The 22,096-nt window shown below is 46.1% G+C and overlaps 1 protein-coding gene across 1 annotated transcript in view; it reads left to right on the top strand.

Annotated features, from left to right (window-relative positions):
• THSD4 (thrombospondin type 1 domain containing 4) overlaps positions 1-22,096 on the top strand; it is a 2,493,250-nt gene that overhangs the window by 841,059 nt on the left and 1,630,095 nt on the right. The window lies entirely within an intron of this gene.

Raw genomic sequence — 22,096 nt, forward strand, 5'->3', positions numbered from 1 at the left:
CTTTTCAGGCCACGCCCCCCTCTTAAAACTCCAGAGCAGTATAAAACATGTGTAACCCTCGGTCGCGCAGCGGGCGCGACGGAGGCGCGCCAAAGGCGCGCCTAAGGCAAGCCCGTCTGCGCCCGTCCGCGACCGACCGGGACTAGGGGCCATACCCCCTACAGGCTCCAGCCCATCCAGGACAGATACCATTCGCTACAATCGCAGCGAATTACTAGCTCTGACCAAATCCACCATAACGACCAACTGCAGTCAAACCGGCCCAGGCCTATCATACGGACCTATTTCATGCCGCTCATGTCAATGGACTAGCTTGGGTCAACTCCCAACGGATCTTCACACAATCCCTACCAGCTACCAGCGGGAACTAAAATGCCTATACTTCAACGCCAGATCCCTACCTAAGCACGCATTAGATATATGGGACATTTTAACCTCTAAGACTCCAGATTTGGTCTTTATCACCGAAACGTGGCTATCCGACGCCAGTGCTCCAGACCTAGCTAACGCCCTCCCCCCTGATTACAAAATAATCACACAAAACAGACAAAACAAGAAAAAAAGAGGTGGAGTCGCTGTGATTTTCAGGGACCACCTAACATGTCTCACGGAGACAATTAATGCATATCCCGAACATGAGCTACTATCATTTAAAATTCTCGCAGAGAATTTTGTTATACTAGCAGGCGCAGTTGTCTATAATCCACCAGGACAACAAACCAGCGTCAGCGCCAAACTTCTGAACCAACTACTCCCTTTGTGCTTAAAACACAAAAACTATATGGTCATTGGGGACTTTAATGTCCATTACGAAAACACCAATGCCCCTGGATCGACACAGCTCAAGTACGACATGGAAATCCTGCAACTCAAGCAGCTGGTCGATGGCCCTACGCACTTAGCAGGGCACACCCTGGATCTCCTTTTTACTAACATCGAGTCGACCACCCTTAAGGAAATCCTTCCCCTGTCATGGTCCGATCACTTCATGCTTTCATTCTCGTTTAAACTTCCCGGCAAACCCGTAAAGACCAGACCTACCCCCCTCACCTCCAATAGAGCCTGGAGACTAATTAACGACTCCAATTTCCAAAATCACTTTCGCGAAATAGATATCTCCCTACCAGACAATTCATCTATTTGTAACAACGTCATCCGGCTAGAAACCGGAATCCGCCAAACGTTGGACAAAATGGCACCCTTGCGAGAAGTCAGGAAAAAAACATCCACCAATGAAAAATGGTACACCCCCACCCTCAAAAGCCTTAAAAGGGAATGTCAAAAAACAGAACACCAATGGAGACAAATCAAAGACTCTGAAACCAGAGCCAACTATACTACCAAAAGGAGACAATACATCCTTGCCATTCGAGAGGCAAAAAAAGCATTCTTTACACAACGAATTCACGAAAACCACAACTCCGCAAAAGAGTTGTTCAAAATCGTGAAAGAGCTCAGCAATCCATCCAGCACTTCGCAAACCCTCACCCCCTCAACAGAAGCATGCAAACGGATCAGCACTTTCTTTTCCGAAAAAATTAATAAAATTTACTCCACCTTTACCCCCTCCCATCCCACCACCCCTCACGACAACTCTGATGTATATCTACCTACATCCGACAAAGACAAAGTCCATCTAGACATAGGCAACTCCCCATGTCTAACCAACTTCCAACCACTCTCCGAAGAGGAGGTGTTGGCAGTTCTTAAAGCAATTAAATCCGGCTCTCCTGCAGACCCCTGCCCGCACTTTGTGTTCTCAGAAATTGCACCGACACTCTGCCCCCTCATTACCAAACTTTTCAATCAGTCCCTCGCCTCCGCGTCCTTTCCAGACTCCTGGAAACACGCATCTTTAACCCCCCTCCTGAAGAAAGCCGGTTCCGACATCCTCAACCCAGAGAACTACAGGCCGATCTCACAGCTCCCTTACCTCTCCAAGGCACTGGAGAAAATGGTCAACTTACAACTGTCCAAATACTTGGAGGACAACTCGCTTCTGGACCCCACCCAAACCGGCTTCAGATCTAACAACAGCACCGAGGCTACGCTGCTGGCAGTGTCGGACAGCGTCAGATGCATCACTGATCAAGGGGGATCGGTGGCTCTGATACTGCTAGACCTGTCGGCAGCGTTCGACACGGTGTCGCACGAATGCCTGTTAAACATCCTCCAGAGCAAAGGAGTACAAGCCACTGCGTTAAAATGGATTGAATCTTTCCTGAGCAACCGCTCCCAAGCAGTGCACATGGGCCAATTCCATTCTAAACCCCGTCCCATTGGCTGTGGAGTCCCACAAGGGGCCTCTCTAAGCCCCACTCTCTTTAATGTCTACGTTTCATCTCTGGCTGACATTGGAAGAAAGTGGGGCATCGGCATATGTTCATATGCTGACGACACACAGCTGATGGTGACCATGGACGAAAGATCGGAAAGATCGGAAACAACCAAAAAAAAACTACACAGCTGCCTCTCCGAAATGGCAGACTGGATGCGCAACCACTGCCTTAAACTTAATGCCGGAAAATCTGAAATATTACTGTTCGGGGGAGCAAAACTATCATGGAATGATACGTGGTGGCCACCGACACTGGGAACAGCCCCCACCCCGAAACAGTATGCCAGAAACCTTGGCATCATGATGGACGACGCACTGTCCATGAAAGACCACGTACGCATACTCTGGGGTAAAGGATTTGCAATTTTGAAACTCCTAGCCAAAATCTTCTCCTGGATCCCACTGGACTGTCGGCATACAATTACCCATGCCCTCCTGGTCAGCCGCCTGGATTATGGCAATGCCCTATTCGAAGGGATGAACGAGCAACTGTTCTCCCGCTTACAGGTCCTTCAAAATCAGGCAGCCAAATTGGTATGCAACAAAGGCAAACGAGATACGGCATCAGCATGCCTGAAACAACTCCACTGGCTGCCAATGCGCCAGCGAGCCACCTTCAAACTACTTTGTCATGCGCACAAAGCCCTCCACAAAAAAGGCCCTACAATCCTGCAAGGGAAAATCGAGTTTTATATTCCAAACAGGAACCTAAGATCCAATAACTCAGCCCTAGCAAAACCCAAGCGCATCTACAAAACAAGAACGGGGGACGAGCCTTTTCACACTTGGCGGCCAAACGATGGAATGAATTACCTATGGATCTTAGACACACTACAAACCTCCTTCAATTCCGGCAAAAACTCAAAACCCACCTTTTCCCTAAAAACTAACTCCCCCCGCATAATTTCAGCAGTCCCCTTTTCCTTTTTAGCGCCGTGATATCACTTGGGATGAGTGTCGCGCTCTACAAATACCAGAAATAAATAAATAAATAAATAAATAGATCACTCTGGGTTCAATCAAGAGTCCAGTTCTTCCTCAGCAGGGGTTTAGGGTAGCAGGCAGCAGGGCAGTACAGCAGAAAAGCAGTTCTTCCAGAGCAACAGTCCAGCAGAGTGGCAGACCTTGTAGCAGCACAGTAGTCCTTCTTCCTGGCAGAGTTCCTTTACAGGTTCAGAATTGTCTCATCTGGTTCGGGTGAGACTCAGTACTTATAGCCAGTTGTGCCTTGAAGTAGAAGTGACTTCAAAGAGGGGTGTTGAAGTACACAAAGGTCCTCCCTTCCTAGCCCTGGCTCCAGACTAACTACAAGGTGGTGTGTGGGGACAGGACACTACCCATTCAGGTATAATTGTCAGCTTCTCCCCTACACTGCCCAGGATGACCCATCCGAATGCAGATGGCCACTCAGTCACACCTAGCCCTCTTTGTGTGTGGTTGTCTAGAGGAAATGCACAAAGTCCAGCTGTCACCCACCACAAGCATGTATCTTTCACTTAAACAACACCCTGCCCTATGGGCTACCTAGGGCCTACATTAGAGGTGACATATATATATGATAAAAGGGGAGTTAAAGGCTTGTCAAGGGGTTTTAAATGCCACATCTGCATGGAACTTTAAACTGCACACACAGGCTCTGCAGTGGCACGCCTAAGACATGTTTAAATAGCTACTTGTGTGGGTGTCACAATCAGTGCAGCAGGCCCACTAGTAAAATGTATTTTACAGACTTTAGGCACAGGTAGTGAACTCTTTTTGGAACTTACAGAGAATTTAAATATGTCAGTTGGGTATAAGTCAGTGAACCCTTGTTTAGGGAAGAAGCACATGCACTTTTATACAGGTTTATAGTGGTAACGTTCTCAGAGTCCTAAGGCCAACAACCAGAATGCAGCAAAAAGTGGAGGTAAGCATGTAAAACATTGAGGGAAGGCCACTCTAAGGCTCTTGGGTCCAACACATGTACCCCCAAGCTGAATGTGGGGAGAGCTACCCAACCTCTAGAGAGTTCTCATCACTAAGGCAGAAGAACCTTGAAAGACCATCAGTATTAGTGTGGTCTACCCCAGATCTGGCTTCCACCCAAAGTCCATTCCCTGTATGAAGATGGACCCCCCTCATTTGCATTAGCCACCTGAGGGGCCTGTGTTCTGTCTGAGTCAGGAAGTGAGTCAGAAACAAGTATGGTGTCAACTTCTTCAGTGCTCAGACCACAGCAAAGGCGTCCCTTTCTAGGGCACTCCCTGTGCAGTAACCTCCTATAGATGAAGACTACAGGTTGGTCTGGCCCTCTTCATTAAGCTGTGAAAGCACTGCCCCTATGCCATGCTCTGAAGCATCTGTCTGAACAATGAATTTCCTGGAAAAGTCAGGAGCCTTGAACACAGGGCTGGTGCACATGGCCTGCCTCAGGGAGTCATTTTGGCATGCCTCTGTCCAAATCAAATTTCTGGGCTGTTTCTTCGATGCCAACTCTGTCAAGGGGACAACAATGGTGCCCTCAAATCAGTTTGGATTTTGGAGACTCCCAGGCCATGATAATCTCTATGTTGGCCTGAAGAGGATGCACCTTACTCCTGCCTATCATGTGTCCGAAGTACAGCACAGACTACTGGCCTATCTGGCACCGACTGGACTTGATAGTCAGGCATGCCTGTTACAGAGCCCAAAGCACTTCCCACAGGTGAAAAATGTGTCTTTCCTGCTGCTACTGCAGTCCACAATGTCATCCAAGTAAGGAGCACCAAAGGCCTCCATTCCAGCCAAAACCTTGTTCACCAGCCATTGAAAGGTGGCAGGGACATCAGCCCAGGGGATGGGATGAGCATCAGTTTTGGTTACTGAATTAAGCCCTAAGTAATCAACACAGAACTGGAGTTCTGGTGTGGTGCCCGTAGGGACCAGGGGCTACTTGAGGGTTCAATCACCCCCAACTCCAGCATCTTAGAAACTTCATCTTTGATGCTGGCCCTATCTTTATCAGACAGCCAGTAAGTTTTATTTTTGACAGGGAGGCTGTCTCCTGTGTCCACATCATGGGAGCACAGGTGGGTAGTCCCAGGTGTGAGGGCAAGCAGAGAGGAGTACTGCCCCAGCAACTAGTGGCAATCCCTCGTCTGATCTGAAGTCAGAGTAGGGGAAAGATTCACACCTTGCACTGAGACATCCTTCTCCTTGGAGGCTAAGAGGTCAGGGAGAGGTTAACTCTCCTCTTCCTGGCTGTCCTCTAAGTTGTCAGAAGCTTGCTTCCACAACCTGGAAATTTGGCTTCTAAATGCAAGCATGTAGCTAACTGCATCTTGGGGAGATTTCATGGAAGCTTGCTCCTACCCTTCCTTTAAGAAACTGAGAGGTCCTCTTAGAGGGTGTCAATACAGAAGCTCAAATGGGCTAAGACCCTTTTGTGGCCCCTCTCTGTAAGCAAAGAGAAGGCATGGAAAAAAGACACCCCGCTTACACCTCAAGACCTCAGGAAGGCCTTGAAAAATCCTAAAACTTTTATTAGACTTCCAGGTTGAGTAACTTGAATAATCTACTCGACCTAACTGTAATGTACTTGAACCATGAACTGGTCTCAAATTATGTGATCATTGGCAAATATTTTATTTACAGTCTCCTTTTTCTCCATTCTCACATATGAGTGCACCTTCAAATATGTGGGTTCAGCATTTCTGCTGTACAAAAAAAAATCATTTGTTTGATTAACTAAACGTTTGCTCCATGTGTAATAATAATCTAGCCCACAATTTAGGGTACACATGATCCTTGACTTGCCTCTCAGTTTACTGATAGCATTGCCATCAGCTTAGCTGCAGGAGAGTTTCTCAGTTCATGTTTAAACACTAACTTTGAATAAATATATTACTAATGCATGATGCAGTAGTGCACTGTTATTTGCACACAGTACATTTCCAAGAACTGGCCAAAAACTACCCACTAACTTGCAACTTTATTGATAAACTAGCAGCCCGTCCCGATGTTGTCCGGGCTGCTAGTGTGGCTGGAGTGTGGCTCACTGATTAGAGCGGCAGACCCTGATGCAGAGGTCTGGCCCGGGACCAGGGTTCAATTCCCGACGCGGCAGGGTCCTGAGCCCAAAATGTCCACGGACTCGATAATTCTCGCCTCGGTGCCTATTCTAATCATGGGGTCCCACGCTGCAACTCTGGGCAATAGTTGCTTAATCTCCACTACGGCGGCCCACCCGCTGCGGGATGCCTGGCTTTCACCCTGGGGATACCCAGTAGGGGTCATCTCACAGGGAAAAGCCAGGACGGGTTCCCAAGGCAAGCGCCTTGATGCCTTCGGGTGATACGTGCGCTATATAAGTCGCAATACATACGGGTATGAAACAAAATGTGTGCAGTGTGTGTAATAGGCAAGGGAAATTTATTTTAAAATCTCGCGGTAGAGAAAGTTTTTAACATGAAGTGTCACAATAGTTAGGCAAGTGTGTGCAGATACTGTGGGTACCTCGGATTAAGAAGTATTAGCAGAAGTCTCTAGTGTGTATGTACTCCACTTCCGTAGGTAAGCGTGGGTGAAAGTGCATTTAGTTGTAAATTTCGTGTCCCCGCAGGCATGCTGAATCGCTTCGTTGATGTTGTGCTTGTGGTGTTAAGTCGTGCTGGAGATGCTACGGGTGTGGGAAAGTGCAGTCAGTTCAAAAGTTAGTGTCGCAGCAGGCGCGCTTAGTCGCGTCATCCGCCGCCGGAGCCCGGCTCCAGCCCTGGTTGCCTGGTTGATGTTGTGCGCCTGGTGTCAATTTGTTTATGCAGAAAGTTGAGTGTGTGACAGCGCGCAGGAGACGCTGTAGTTAGTGTCCCCGCAGGCACGGTCTTTTGTGCAGAGTTGACTGCCTGACAGCGCGCAGGATACTGTGCAGTTATTGTCCCCGCAGGCACGATCAGTCGCGTCTGCCCCACCTAAGCCCCGGCAATTGCCGCGCCCATTGGCCACGCCCAAAGACACACTTTTTTCCCCCGGATGTGCCGCGCTATTGTTGCCGGTTGTCGTGCCCACTGGCCACACCCCTTGCTGCCACGCAATTGCAATTGCCGCGCCCATTGGCCTTGTTCACGCCCCCAGCACACGCCCCAAGCACAACGCACACGTTTAAGGAACGCTTTTTTTTTCGTCATGCCGCGCCCCGCCCACGCCCACGCCCACAAGGGACTACTTTGCTGGTAAGGTTCTTTACCTTTCAAATATATATGGTGGGCATCTGTATAGCCTAAGTCCTTCAGCTGCAACTGCTCTTTCCAATGCTGTATTGGGTGTTGTGATTGGCGCTGTGGTTCCTGAGATTACCCGCTTCAAAGGTTTGGGCTCTCTCTTTATAATACTAGTATAGATATAGAAAGCATATAGTGTATTAGCAATCTGTGAAAAGTTATTTCATCCTATTAAAATATTTTTTCATCACACAGAAGTACAAAAACTGGGCTTTCTCAACTACTGAAATATAGTTTACAGTGTTTGTACAGTTGACTTATTAGCTATTTAAATGTGTGTTTGGAAAAACACGATAGCCTTTCATTTCACACTTTCTATAGCAGGTCAGACAGTTCACTTTACAAAATCCTGGAACTCTGCAATCACAGAAGAAAAAGTAACTGTAAACTGTCTTCTGGCCTCTGTCTCTGAACATAGAGCAAATGTTGTTATGTAGTTCCTATAAACACATAAAAGGTCTGTGCGTTTAGACAACATACACTACAGGCTTGGTGTCCAAACTGATTTTGGACACCCCCACCGAGTATGTCAACCTTTGTACCAGCTAGCACACAGTGCCACTAGAAACTCCTCTTCTGTTCTTGGCAGCTATCAAACGTGATAACTCTATCTCATCAGGGATCGTGGAAACAATGCTACTTTTTGCTCAGTCACTGGTGCTCACTTTGTCTCGGAGAGAGATACACAGAATAAATATTGGGGATGTTTCTCAGTAAGTGTTTATTGAACCAGCATGATTCTAGTGTAAAATAGGTTTGCTGAAGCAACCATTAGACAGTAACAGATATAAATAATTATAAGCACTAACGGAGTGGAAAGGATGGTAGATTTCTACCATCATGCTAAAACAATGAATACAGGCAAGTATATAAAATACATGACAGTAATAAAAGTGTACTCGGACGATGCGTCCCTAACTAGATGTACCTGAATATACCTAGCATGGATGTTGATGTAAAGCCAAGAATCCCTCTAGGATAAAGTCAACCCCATTACCTGAAGTGAGAGACTGTGGGACCCCGTTCTGGTCTCGAAGTGGACACCCCGCAAGGGATGTCAGACCACTGCGAGCTGGAGTGTCTGCATGCAGGAGCCTCAGCGTCTTGCGTCAGTGTGTCAGCATGGAAGTCCCTTTCTCCTCTCTCTACCTTAGCAAGAGATGTGTATATATACCCATAGTAATACCCCTTGGGTAAATACCTAGCTGTGCAAAGTCGAACTAGGGTGATGGAAGGAATTACCCTTGTACATAGTTTTTATGCAGGAGATGCTTGACCTGATGTCCAGCTGTGATTCCAAGAATCCTCATTGATAATGAATGAGGCTTAGGCAATGACCAGGTCCTCTAGTCATTACCTCAACTAGGCAACATGTCAGTCCTAAGAACCGTTATGTAGTGCAATATGAGGGCAATGTAGGTTGAAGGTGCATGTAGTACCTGAGACGATATTGGGGTACCTATATGGAATATAACAATATGACAAAATAAAAACAAGATTTAAAGGCATCTTTATTGCTCCTTCACTTTCTGACTGAACAGAACACATGTTCTTTGTCAACTCGCCGAAATGAGCAATTTGGTCCAAAATATATCTCAACCTGATAAAATCTGACTCTTGCCTTTTAGGGTCTTGTTGAACCTTACAAAAAGCCCATTGGTTTGTGGATAGTATGGTGTAGAGAACATATAAGTCTCTCCACACTCCTTCTACATTGACTGCATATAAGGGGGGCTTTCAGTCTGTCCTGTCTTCCCACTGGCCTGGAAGCTCAAGCAAGTCCTACAGAACGCATCTGTGGAAATCTTCATTTGGGGCCAATAAAAGTGGGAGACAAGATTCACAAAGGTCTTGTCCTGCCGCAGATGTGCTACCAGGGGTTTCTCATGAGCCAACTCCAGTAGGAAGGCCCTGTATCATTGGAGAACTGCCAGCGCCCTTTTTGTCCCATGCACAGGTGTCTTAGGCTCACTCTACAGGAGTTCCCTCCCAGTAAATGTGGTGATTCCCAGAGGCATCACCTACTGCATGGGCTTTGGCCTGTTCCCTCATGCCCTCAGGGTTGGGCACTCTTTCTGTGCCTTGTAGAACTCCTCCTTGGTGGGTCATCCCTACAGTTGCCATCCAGCAAGCTCAGGCGGGTCACATATGAGGCAATGTCCTCCTCAGTGGACTCCAGGTAGCCTCCTCTGGCGCCTAATCCACCTCAGCTGTGAGACATTCAGCAGCTGGTTTCCCATGCCATACCCTTCCCTCTTTTGGCAGCTGGCAGGATCATTCTTCTAGGCTCCGGCCCTTCTTGACTCCCTTCTTGGGAAGCCATGGACCTGGTGATAGCACATATCCACTGAGGCAACCCAAACATTTCCAGGTGTGCCTTGAGCTCCAATTCCTTCCAAATATTGTGCCCAAGGCCATTACCTAACAAACAGTTCACAGGCATGGCAGGGCTCAATGCAACATTCAGAATACCTGAGACCCCCCACCACCACTCAAATGGAACAGAGGCTTCTGGAAAGTGACCCTCCGGAAGTCAGCCACTGCACCCTGGTGGAATGTATTGGGTCTAACTTGCTCTGGAGGCCACCAGCTGACTCCTTGCCATAGTCATGCTGTCACCTGTGTCCCACAGAGCTTCAACACCTTGCCCATTGATGGTAACCCACTGCTTATACTTTCCAGTATTTGAGGGTACATGGATTTTAAGAACCACGTCACTGTCACCCGAGGACACCAGGATAACATCACTCAACTCCCTCCCACTTACTGGGACACACTCCTCTACAAGCACTATGCATGCCACCCCTGGTGTCTTACCTTCAATAGGAGGTTGTACTCTTTTTGGGCACTTTGGATCCCCCTTGTAGTGCCCACACTCAAAACACTCATTGCATTTGGGGTTCTTTAGCTGACTCTTGTCAGGAAAGCTTTTCTTCTGGTGAGCAGATTGGGAAAGGCCCCTTTCCCCTTTGAGTTTCTTTGGAGCCTTGGAAGAAGCCTTTCCCCCCCCCCTCCTTCTTCTGGTGGGAACCCTGCCCACCCTTTGCGAGTCCCCCCAGATGCCTTCATTGGCCCCCTGGTGCTGACCCAGATGTCCACCTCCTCAGCATGCTTCCTGGGGTCAGTCAGCTTGCTATCTACTAAGTATTGGTGCAGCTCTGGAAAACAAGTATCTAGCGTGTGCTCCTTCAAAGTTAGTTTGCAAAGCCCAGAATAACCATCAACCTTTCTGCCCATCACTCAGCCCTTGAGTACCTTGCTTGCATAGACAAGAAAGCCCACCTGTGTTTGTGAGGACATTTTGTGGCTGCCCCTGAACTTCTGTCCACACCCTTTAGGGGTCATCCCAGACTTACTAAGCAAAATGGCCTTCAGGGGGGAGTACTGGGTCTGATCTTCTACCTCCAATGAAAGGAGTGTGTCCCTCAACTTGGGCATGTATCTCCACAGAGTACCCCTCACACCCCCCCAGGACTCCTCAGGAACCTTGTGAACTTTTAGAGCCACCTCATAGGTGAAGAACTAGTTGTCTATGTCATCCCCCACAACATGCATGGATACCAAATCCTTTGGGATGCGACTTTCCCTTCTGCAGCAGACACTGCATGTAAGCTGCCACCACTACTGCTGGACTCCACTAGCATAGTTCTGATATCCAGCTCTCTCAGGCTCTGCTCAACAGCCATCCTCCTCTCGTAATTGGCCAGCCTTTTCTCCTCCAGATCCTGCTCTTTCTCCATCTTCAATTTGGCAACCTCTAGCTTGAGTTTCCTATCTTCCCTCCTGTCCCCTAGCTCCTCTGGGGACAGGATTCTAGCACACACATGCTGCCTGTTTTTGGATGGAGTTCCTGTCCTTGGAGGATCTCAGCAAGTCGCATGACAAGACATCCAGATGAGTCCCGTTCCAACTCCTCCTCAGAGTCTCACCCTTCCTCCTCATCATCTGGATTAGTCTGGTGGGCTTCCACCCATGCTCTTAAGGCTGTTTGGAGTGCACTCTTCTTGACACTCTCCTTAGTGAACAACCTCTATTCCTGGCAGAATCCCTTGAGCTGGGCCACTATGTAGCTCTCCAGATTGGCCAGCTCAAATTCCATCTTGTAAGGTAAGGTCACAGATACAGCAGAAGAAAATGGGCATTGGGAAAAAAGTCTTTGGAAAAATCAAAACGTCAATTAGGTTGAATTGATTCGAATTAGTCCAGATATGGAGTAGTAGTGTACACTAAGTCACTGTATGGCACTGCAGAAACACAAGTCCTATCCTCATTATTGATCACCAATATTAGAAATTGGGTTTCTGGTTGGCAGAGGTATCCAACATGTCCAAGCAGGAACCACAATACTAGTCATGGTAAGTCAGAAGCACCGTTTAAATTAACATGTGCTTGTGAGACGTTGGCCTGGCATATGCTGTCTACTATTCTAGTGGGTACCTTGCACCAGTCCAAATGACCCTTATTGATGGTATGTTTAAAGACTACCTATATAGAAAGCTATCCTAGTGGTAGCTGTGGAGAGCAGCCTTCAGGCTAAGTCTTGAAGGAATGTAAAGCAGCTTGTTTTACAAGTCTATATTCTCATGTAATGACCAAATGAAAGGAGAACCACACCAGGTGTATATATTAAATATATGTATTTAATCTAAACACATCCCTCTAGTCCAGAGGTCTCTAGTCCAGAACTGGTGGGGGTAGAATTCAAAAGTGTTTGACATTAAACACAATATGTTTTATTGCAGTCATTCAAAGTTAGCATTTACCGCAAGGTTATAATGCACTTAAGAGTATATGATATGGCTGTATCACAGAACAGCTACAGAGAAGTGATTCCGAAAGCTGTAGAGGGGCTCAGTTCATGCTTGGGCACCCTCTCACACAAAACCAAGTACTCTGCCTTCAGGATTGTTTACATCTGCCATAGGAGTGACTTATAGGTTTATATGTGTCTGTATTTAAAGGTAGATATAGGTAGCCTATATCTTAGTAAGGGGTGCAAGCACCACCATACAAAGCTTTAGTGTACCTAAAGTACATGCAATCAATTTAGAGAGGAAGCAGCTAGGCTGGGTCCAGGTTAGCAGGGCCCCAGCCAGAAGTTGAAAAACAATGAAACACCAGAAGAAAAGGGGGGGTAACCATAGTAAGCAGATCCTACTCTCTTACACCCCCCAAATGCAGAGACATTAAACTAACCGTGACCAGTTGAGTCTTCATGTTCTAAGTGGAAATATCTGGAGAGTCCACCTGCATTGGCATGGTTACTCCCAGGTCTATGTTCCACTGTATGGTCCATCCCATGTAGGGAAATGGAGCACCTCAAAAGATTGGGGTTTTCACCCTTCATCTGTTTTAGCCATAAGAGGGGCTTATGGTCAGTCTGAACAGTGAAGTGAGTGCCAAACAAGTATGGCCTCAGCTTCTTCAGAGCCCAAACCACAGCAAAGGCCACTCTCTCAATAGCAGACCAACATTTCTCTCTAGGGGTCAGCCTTCTGCTAATAAAAGCTACTGTCTGGTCCTGACCTTTATCATTCAATTGTGACAGCACAGCCCCTACCCCCAACTCAGATGCATCTGTTTAGACAATGAATTCTCTGGAGTCTTTAGGACTTTGCAGAATTGGTGCAGTGTACATGGCCTGCTTCAGGTCATCAAATGCATTTTGACAACTGACTGTCCACTGAACTTTCTTAGGCATTCTTTTAGAAGTTCAGTCATTCAGGGGTGTCACAATGGATCCATACCCCTTGACAAATCTTCTGAAGTACCCAGTCAGGCCCAAGAAAGCTCTCACCTGAGTCTGGGTAGTTGGAGCAACCCATTCCATGATGGTTTGGATTTTGCTCTGCAATGGTTGAACCTGGCGTCTACCTACAAGGTGGCCCAAGTACGCAACCTGACTGTGCCCTATCTGGCACTTAGTAGCATTGATAGTTAGGCCTGCTTTCTGCAGGGCCTCCAAAACATTTGTCAGGTGGACCAGGTGATCCTCCCAGGTGGAGCTAAAGATAGCAATATAATCTAAATATGCTGCACTATAGTCTTCTAGGCCTGTTAAGACTTTGTTCACCAACCTTTGAAAAGTGGCAGGTGCATTCTTCAGATCAAAGGGCATTACCACAAATTGATAATGTCCACTAGGGGTTGAGAATGTTGTCTTTGGCTTTGCATCATCAGCTAATCTGATCTGCCAGTAGCCAGCTGTGAGATCAAATGTGCTCAGAAATTTGGCAGAGGCCAACATATCTATGAGCTCATCTGCTCTTGGAATTGGATGGGCATCAGTCCTAGTGACTGCAGTGAGACCCCTGTACTCTACACAAAACCTCATTTCTCTCTTACTGCCTCGGGTGTGAGGTTTGGGTACTAAGACTACTGGACTAGCCCAAGGGCTATCTGGGGGGGGAGCTTCCTTTACAACGCAACTGCTACAACGCGGTTGCGTTACGACGCAGCTTTAACAACGAAAGTCGTTACAACGACTTTCGCTGGAGGGCGCTCTTGGATAGGGGATAGTTTAATTTACTATCCAACACCTTCCCTACTATCCACGGGGACTGATGTTGTAATAGTAAATTAAACTATTCACTATCAGCGCCCCCCAACGCAAGTCGTTGTAACGACTTGCGTTGTTAAAACTGCGTCGTAAAGGGATGCGTTGTAACGGTACGTGTCGTACCGTCATACATCCCTATCTGGGGGTTCAATCACTCCCAAATCCAACATTTTCTGAACTTTAGTCCTGATACAGTCCCTGACATGATCAGGTTTCCTATATATCTTATTTTTAACAGGCAGACTGTCCCCAGTGTCCACTCCATGAGTGCACCAGGTAGTCTGACTTGGAGTCAGAGAAAACATATGTCTAAACTGTTGGAGAACTTGTCTGCAATCAGTTTGCTGCTGATCAGTGAGGCTGCCTGCCAAGGCTACTCCATCTACTGATCCCACATCCGGGTTAATAGAGAGAGAGCAGGTCTGGGAGAGGGTCACTCTCTTCCTCCTGTCCTTCATCAGTAGCCATGAGCAAGCCCATTTCTGCCCTGTCAAAATATAGTTTCAGTCTTTTGACATGAAGCACCCTATTAGGGCTCCTGGGAGTTCCATGATCTACCAAATAGGTTACCTCTGCCTTCTGTTCAACAATAGTGTGGGGCCCACTCCACTTGTCTTGGAGAGCTGCTGGCAACACCCACACTTTCTGTCCTGGCTGGTAAACAGTCAGTACAACTTTTTGGTCATGCCAGGCTTTCTGTAATTCCTGGCTAGCCTCAAGGTCTTTAGTTGCCTTTTTCATGTACTCAGCCATCCTGGAGCGGAGACCAAGTGTATAGTCCACAATATCCTGTTTAGGGGGTTTTAGGGGGTTTGAGAGGTAACTCCCATCCTTCCTTCACCAGACATAGTGGTCCTCTGACAGGGTATCCAAACAGAAGTTCAAATGGGCTGTAGCCAACCCCCTTCTGAGAAACCTCCCTGTATGCAAACAAAAGGCAGGGTAGCATGATATCCCATCTCTACCTGAGCTCAGTGTTAGACTTTTTGACCTGAGGCCTAGTCACTGCAAGGACATGTGCTGAGATTCCTAACATTTCTGCATGTGTACTAAACTCCACTTCAGACCAGGCTGAAGTCTCTAGGTCATTGCCAAGCAAGCATTCAACAGGGAGGTCTGTACCTACCACAACCTTCTTGAGGACAGTTACCCCTTCCTAGGAGAAATTAACAACTGCCAGGGCATGGTTGGTCCTGACATTGCTAGCATTGGTCACTTGGTACATCTCACCAAGTATGATCTGTTCAGGGTCCACAAAGTCTGGTGTCACCATTGTGACACTTGCCCCTGTGTCCCTGTAGTCCAAAGCCTCTTTTTCATTTATCAAAAGCCGTTGTTTGTACTTGCCCAGGTTACTGGGACTCAAAGAGGAGGACATATCCATGCCTCCATCACAGCCTGACACAGCCTGAGTTGGAACTCTGACTAGGCCAGAGCCCATCTCAGTTCCCAGGGTCAACCCTACTACACCCTTCTGCTGAGAACCACCATTTGAAGCTGAACAAGGGGGAACAGTTGCCTTAGGGTCATGGTGGCTGGAGCTGCATACTTCTTGGTGCAGTCACTTGTCCAATGGCTATTCTGTTTACAGATTGTGCACCATGGTTTCTTTCGGCCTTCGTCTTTCGTAGAAAATGGGAATTCCCACCATTAGAAGCTTTTTGGGGACCTTTTGAAGACTTCTGGTCTCTACCCTTCTCCCCACCTTTTTGATCTTACTTCTTTTGGTCACCACCTTGATTCTGTTCCTTCTGCTTCACCCTGGTTCTGACCCATTTGTCTGCCTTCTTTCTCAATTCTTGGGGAGAGGTTAGATCAGAGTCTACTAGGTGCTGATGCAACAGCTGATTTTGAAAGTTATTAAGGATCTTCTCCCTCATGATTAGATTATACATTTCTGTATAGTCACACACTTTACTGCCCAATAACTAGCCCTCCAGAGACTTAGTAGCACAATCAACAAAGTCAACCCAGTCCTGAGTCTGTGTCTTTAGGGTATCCCTGAACTGTATTCTATACTGCTCAGTGGTTAGGCCAAACCCATCTATTAGAGCACTCTTCAATACTTTGTAATCATCAGCATCCTCTTCTCTGACAGTGAGGAGCTTGTCTCTACCTTTGTCTACAAAGGAGAGCCACAAGATTGCCGCCCACTGCTCCTGGGGTACCTTCTGTACTTTGCAGGCCCTCTCCAGTGCAGTTATCCATTTGTGGATGTCATCCCCACTCTGGTAGGGTGGGTCAATCGTATTGAAGTTTCTATGGCCATAAGACCTTTCCCTACCACTAGGAGGAAAGTTGCTGCAACCACGGGGCTCTAGCCCCATCTGTTTTCTAGCTTTTTCAAGCTCTAGGGACTCCCTTTCTAAGGCTACCTTCTATCTCCTTACTCTCAATTGAGCTTCTTCAAGCCTCAGCTGTCTCTCTCTCTCTCTTCTCTGAGGAGGTGTCCCTCCTGTGAGAAGAGACTGAAGTCCCTATTGATTTACCAGAATGATCAGATTCCACTGAAGTTGATCTAGGTCTTCTAGGCACACTGCCAACTCTTCCTGGTGGGACAAAGAGGGGGCCACTTTGGCCTTCCTCTTCTCCAGGTGGAGATGGATTGTCCAGGTCTAGGTCATTGTCACCTTCCTGGCCAGCATCAGAGTCTGAGTCCTGGTGGGGTTCCCCACTGGGCCCTTCCTCTTCTGCTGTACCCACCCCATGGCCTATCCTTCCAGGCTCTGTAGCCTGTCTAAAGTGAAGCAGCAATGCCTCTATGAGGCGTTAGGTATTGGGATTCTGTCCTGGCTTAAATTTCCTCATTGCACACAGAGCCCTTATCTCTTGAAAAGGGAATATGTCATATTTGGATGTCTGTATGTGACTGACATCTGGCAGAGACCCACTAGGTCCTGGCCTTGAAGACATGACTAGTGAGGTGTGGTGTATGCACTATCTACACTACTTGTTTACCCACTAAACCTCTCTAGAGCTGTAGAAAAGGTGTGCTTAAGCCCTTGACACACAATTCTAAGTTCAGTAGAACATACTGTATTTAAGCTTGTATTATATGTACCTCTGGTACTGTTATTGGTTTTCAAATGATCACAAGCTTTAGATTATCTGGTAAAACAATATCAAGCTGGAATCCCACACGCTGCACACCAATGTGAGAAGTTGGCCTGGCATATGCTGTCCACTATTCTAGTGGGCACCTTGCATCAGTCCAAATGACCCTTATTGATGGTAGGTTTCAAAACAACCTATATAGAAAGCTATCCTAGTGGTAGCTGTGGAGAGCGGCCTTCAGGCTAAGTCTTGGAGGAATGTAAAGCAGTTTGTTTTACCAGTCTATAATCTCATGTAATGACCAAATGAAAGGAGAACCACACCAAGTATATATATATATATATATAATATATGTATTTAATCTAAACACATCCCACTAGTCTCTTTATGGGGCTAGAGGCAAAAGTACATACAGTAAAAAGTGGTATAAGTACCACTACAGGCATAGAGACAAGGCCTAGGGCCTGTAAAACCAATGGGGCAACCAGTAACCACCCAAGGTAGGGACGCAGAAGACCCACGGGGGACGTGAGGAGTGTCTAAACACAGCCGCGAATTACTTTGACTTCTATGGGGAAAGTTGCGATTAGAATTTTAAAGATTAGGGACACTTAGGAGTGGACTAAATTCAAATTCAAATCAACTTTATTCGGTTTTCAGTATGAAAGCCACAAAAGTACAAATTTATGCAATAATAAAACAAGAACCATTAAAAACGTTAAAAGTTCATGATTTTTTAAAATTAAAGTCTCTTAATGCTAGACTAAACGTTTACTCAAGTTCATAATAGGGCAAATTCTGTATTACTCATAAGTTCATACGATGTTTAAGGCACGTTCTGAGGTAGTGTGCCACAGATTTTGACACTAAGGTGTTCTCCAAAAACTGCAGTGCCAAGTATGCTGGACGGCATCTTTAGACCTTCATTAGTTTTAGGATTGGTAAGATCCACCTCTTACGGAATGGGGTATAAAAGGTGCAGAAAAAGAGGACATGAATTGTGGTTTGAGGGGATTTGGAATCGCAGGGACACGCTGTAGTGTTATGTGTCCAGCTGTTCTGAGTAGGAAATGAAACCATAATATGGAAAAGATTAAACCTGAAACGGGTAAGAAGTAGTTTTTCAAAATGGGTCAGGTCTTGCTGCAGATATGGTTGTATGGATGGAACAGTTTGTATCATGAGGCAGTGTTGTACTGATGATTTGCTTATTTCTGTCATCATCCGTAATTGGATTAGGTGCGACAGGCATGTCTTTTTTAGTTCTTTTTTTGCTATGTCCGTTACTGACTGCGGATCATCAAAAAACCTCAAAAGACCTATATCTGCAAGGAAAGATTTTACGTACTTTAGCCACTTTATCTTTTCCATATGCTCTAGGTTCATGCAGTCCTCAATAATTGCTCTTGTAAGCTTGCATTCATCTGTAGCCCATATGCTACGCCATAGCATTATGGGTTGGATCTTGATGAGATCTGAGATGTGGTCCACTCCAAGTTCTAAGTGGCATCCGAAGGTAGTCGTGCTCTTTGGGACGGCTAATAAGAATTTGAGGAAAGAATTTTCAATTCTTTGGATTTGTTCTACATTTTCTATTCCCCAAACTCCTGCTCCAAAGATGGCCGTACTGATGCATTTTGCATTGTAGATCTTTATCATCTCTACCAAGGGTTTTTTTCCTAGGCGAAGAGAGAAAGCTTTTAGGGCGCCCACTGTTCTTATGAGTGATAGCTTACGGGAGGTTATTACTTCTTTCCATTTGAACTCCTCATCAATGGTGATGCCAAGATATGGATAAGTTTTCGTTCTTTCAAGGGGTAGGTTGTCCACAAGGATTGTCTTCGCCTTTTTCCCCTTGAAGCCGGTGTGCATCACAAAGGTTTTCTTTATGTTGACTTTCAAGTTAAGGTTAGTCATAAAGGTACAGTAGTTGTTTAAGGCTCTCTGTAACTGAATCGGAGTTCGGGCGAGGATCACCGCATCATCGGCGTATAACAATGCTGGAATTGGTCGCCGACCTGCTGTTCGAAAATCTTTTGTTCCCTGTAGCATTGCTGCCTCAAGTCCATTAGTGTACAGCGTGAATAGGAAGGGGGCCAGCACGCACCCCTGCCTGACCCCCTTCTGTATTGGGAAGCTGTCTGTGAGTTGACCTTCCAGACCATATCTTACCTTGCCCGTGGCGCCAGAGTACAGCTCGCGCAAAAAATCCACTATTGCGGGATCAATCCCCATGTCCAACATTATTAGCCAAAGTTTTGAGTGTTCTACACAGTCAAACGCTGCCATAAGGTCAACATAGACCATGTGTAGGCTAGCTTTTTTTTACAGTTGTGTATTTTGCGGCCAGTAAGGTTAAGTTCAGAACTTGGTCCTCGGTGCTCAGGCCCGCCCTGAACCCGTATTGAAGATCTGAAAGGACCCCGTGTTCTTTAGACCACACCTGGAGACGATCAAGGAGTATCCTCCCTGCCATCTTTCCCACTGAGTCCAAAAGTGAAATGGGTCGATAGCAGGAAGGACTGTCCCTATTTCCTTTTTTAAAAATAGGGACCAGGATTGATGTTGACCAGGAGTTAGGAAGGTTGATTTCCTTGGCTGCATTCAATACCTTTGTTAAAAGGGGGGACCAGAGATCGGGGAGAAATTTATAAAGATCCATTGGAACGGAGTCTGGACCTGGCGCTTTACCATTTTTTGCTGACTTAATGGCTTTTTGTGTGTCATTGATGGTGAACTGTATTTCTAGCGGATATTTCACCAATGGAAGGATAGGTAGATGGGCTGAGTCTCCAGTTTTTTTCTCTCCAAAGACCCCTGAGAAATGGTGCACCCAATCCTTCGCGTTTATTGCAATGTCCAAGGAAGGGCCCTCATTATTCCCAGCTAAAAATGGGGTCTTGACTATTGTCCAGAAGGCTAGACTATCTTTTTGAGTGGTACTGTCTAGAAGCTGGGTCCAGAGGTTGCATTGTATCTCTTTTTTCCTTTGCTTAAGTGCATGTGCATAAGATTTCCTTAGTTGCACTATCTCTTCTCTGTTTCGGTCTTTCTTTGCCAGGGCTTTCTTTAGGCTAGAGTAGGCTTTTGTGCACTGGGTATTGAACCATCCTTTTCTTAGTGTGTTATTTTGTTTTCTAGGTTTAGTTAGTTCATTTCCTATGGTTTTCACTATTACGTCATAACCATTCAGAATTTCTACAACAGTAGCAGTAGGGTTTAAACAATTATCAATATAGATCCTGCATTTTTCAATTATTCTTTTCGTGATCAGTTCTTGGTCTAGGGTGCTCCACTTTAAGGTGAAGCCGTTCAATCTGTTTAGGATAAGTTTTTCTTGATGCAATAGAACAGAATAATCCTTTGCTGGATTCTTGTAGTGATCAGGCTCAAGATATGTTAATTTGAGTGGGTAGTGGTCACTGAGTGCGTTGTTATTCACTTCAAAGTGCTTTATGCGTTCTGCGTTAATGTTGGAAACCAAGATGTAATCGATTAATGTTTGGGCACCTCTTCCATGAAAGGTTGACATAAATTGGGTTGTCTGTGTCATTATCATATTTGCAAACCCTAAATCCAGCTCGAACGTGACAGCTTGTATTTTAGTTCCTTTGTCCGTGTGTGAAAAATGAGTTAGAGGATTATCATGTTCATCGCTGATCCCACATGTGGATGCATTACTTTTGCTGCATATGTGGAGATTAAAATCGCCGCCCCAGATTATTGAATGCGAAACTTTAGCATATTTGATTTTTTCCACGTTTGTTACTTCACTGATTTCACTTAGGGCTTTGAGGAAATCCATCGGGGTCATGTTATTGTAAAAGTTTATTATTGTATAGATGACTTGCTTCGTTACTTTGATATTGATCACTTGATAGTTCTGGTGGAGTACTATAGGCGTTATTTCCTGACAGGACCAAAGGTTCGAGATGTATGTTATTAAACCCCCTTTGCTTCTCCCTGAATGTGATTTTACTGCATGAGAGAAGTATGTTCTATATCCCACCAAGTGGACTGGTTCATTCAACCATGTCTCCTGAAGACATATTAAATCATTTGTATGGGCTAAGTCCAGAAACGCTTTCTCCAAATGCTTGGTTGCGAGGCCCGCCACATTCCAAAATAGCAGATTCCTCTCAACAGTGGTTGTATTATCAGTAGGTGGAGTCATAAAGGGGAGAGGTAATTCGTGTGCCGTTGGATTTGGTTGATCTGCATTCAGGGCTACTTCGAGCAGTCGGTTGTTTGAGGGAGGTAATGGTATTTTCTGTAGACCAGAAGCCGATTTGGGATGGTGAAGCCCGGCTTTGATCTGAGTGATTCTGTTTTGAATTGCGTGTTTTGGAGTGGTGTCTTGTGATCTCAGTTGTAATGGACTTTGGACCTTTCCGAGCGTATTTGATTTAGAGATACTAGCTGAAGGAGGTGAATACATGCTAGTTTTGAGCATCTGACTTGGGGTGTGGGACTGTGATGATGGTCAGTCGACCATGTCTAGGCAGCTATAATGATTAAAAGTCGGAGCTCCAGTCCATGGTTCATTATGTGGCTGTTGATACGGTCTCCTACCAAAGTTATTCCAGTCACCTCGTTCTCTATGTTCGTATCCCCAATCTCCCTGAGGAAGGAACCTTTGTAAGTTTCCCTGTCTCCTGTTGCCCTGGTTCCAGTTTCTTGGTCCTTGCTCAGGTTGACTCCAGGACCAATTTGATGGCCAACTAGGATCTTCGAAACAATGATCTTGTCGAGGGTAGAAAAAGGATAAGCGTTTAACATTTATTCCTTCATTTTTTTCTGGGGTGTCCCAAGAACAAATGTAGTCGACTGCTCGTGGGTTTTCAAAATTTACTATTATGCAGTCTCCGGGGGTTGTTTTTGGCTGGTGGCCTATCCGTGGTGATTCTAGTG

The sequence above is a fragment of the Lissotriton helveticus genome, chromosome 3_2, assembly GCF_964261635.1.
Source record: "Lissotriton helveticus chromosome 3_2, aLisHel1.1, whole genome shotgun sequence".
NCBI lineage: Eukaryota > Metazoa > Chordata > Amphibia > Caudata > Salamandridae > Lissotriton > Lissotriton helveticus.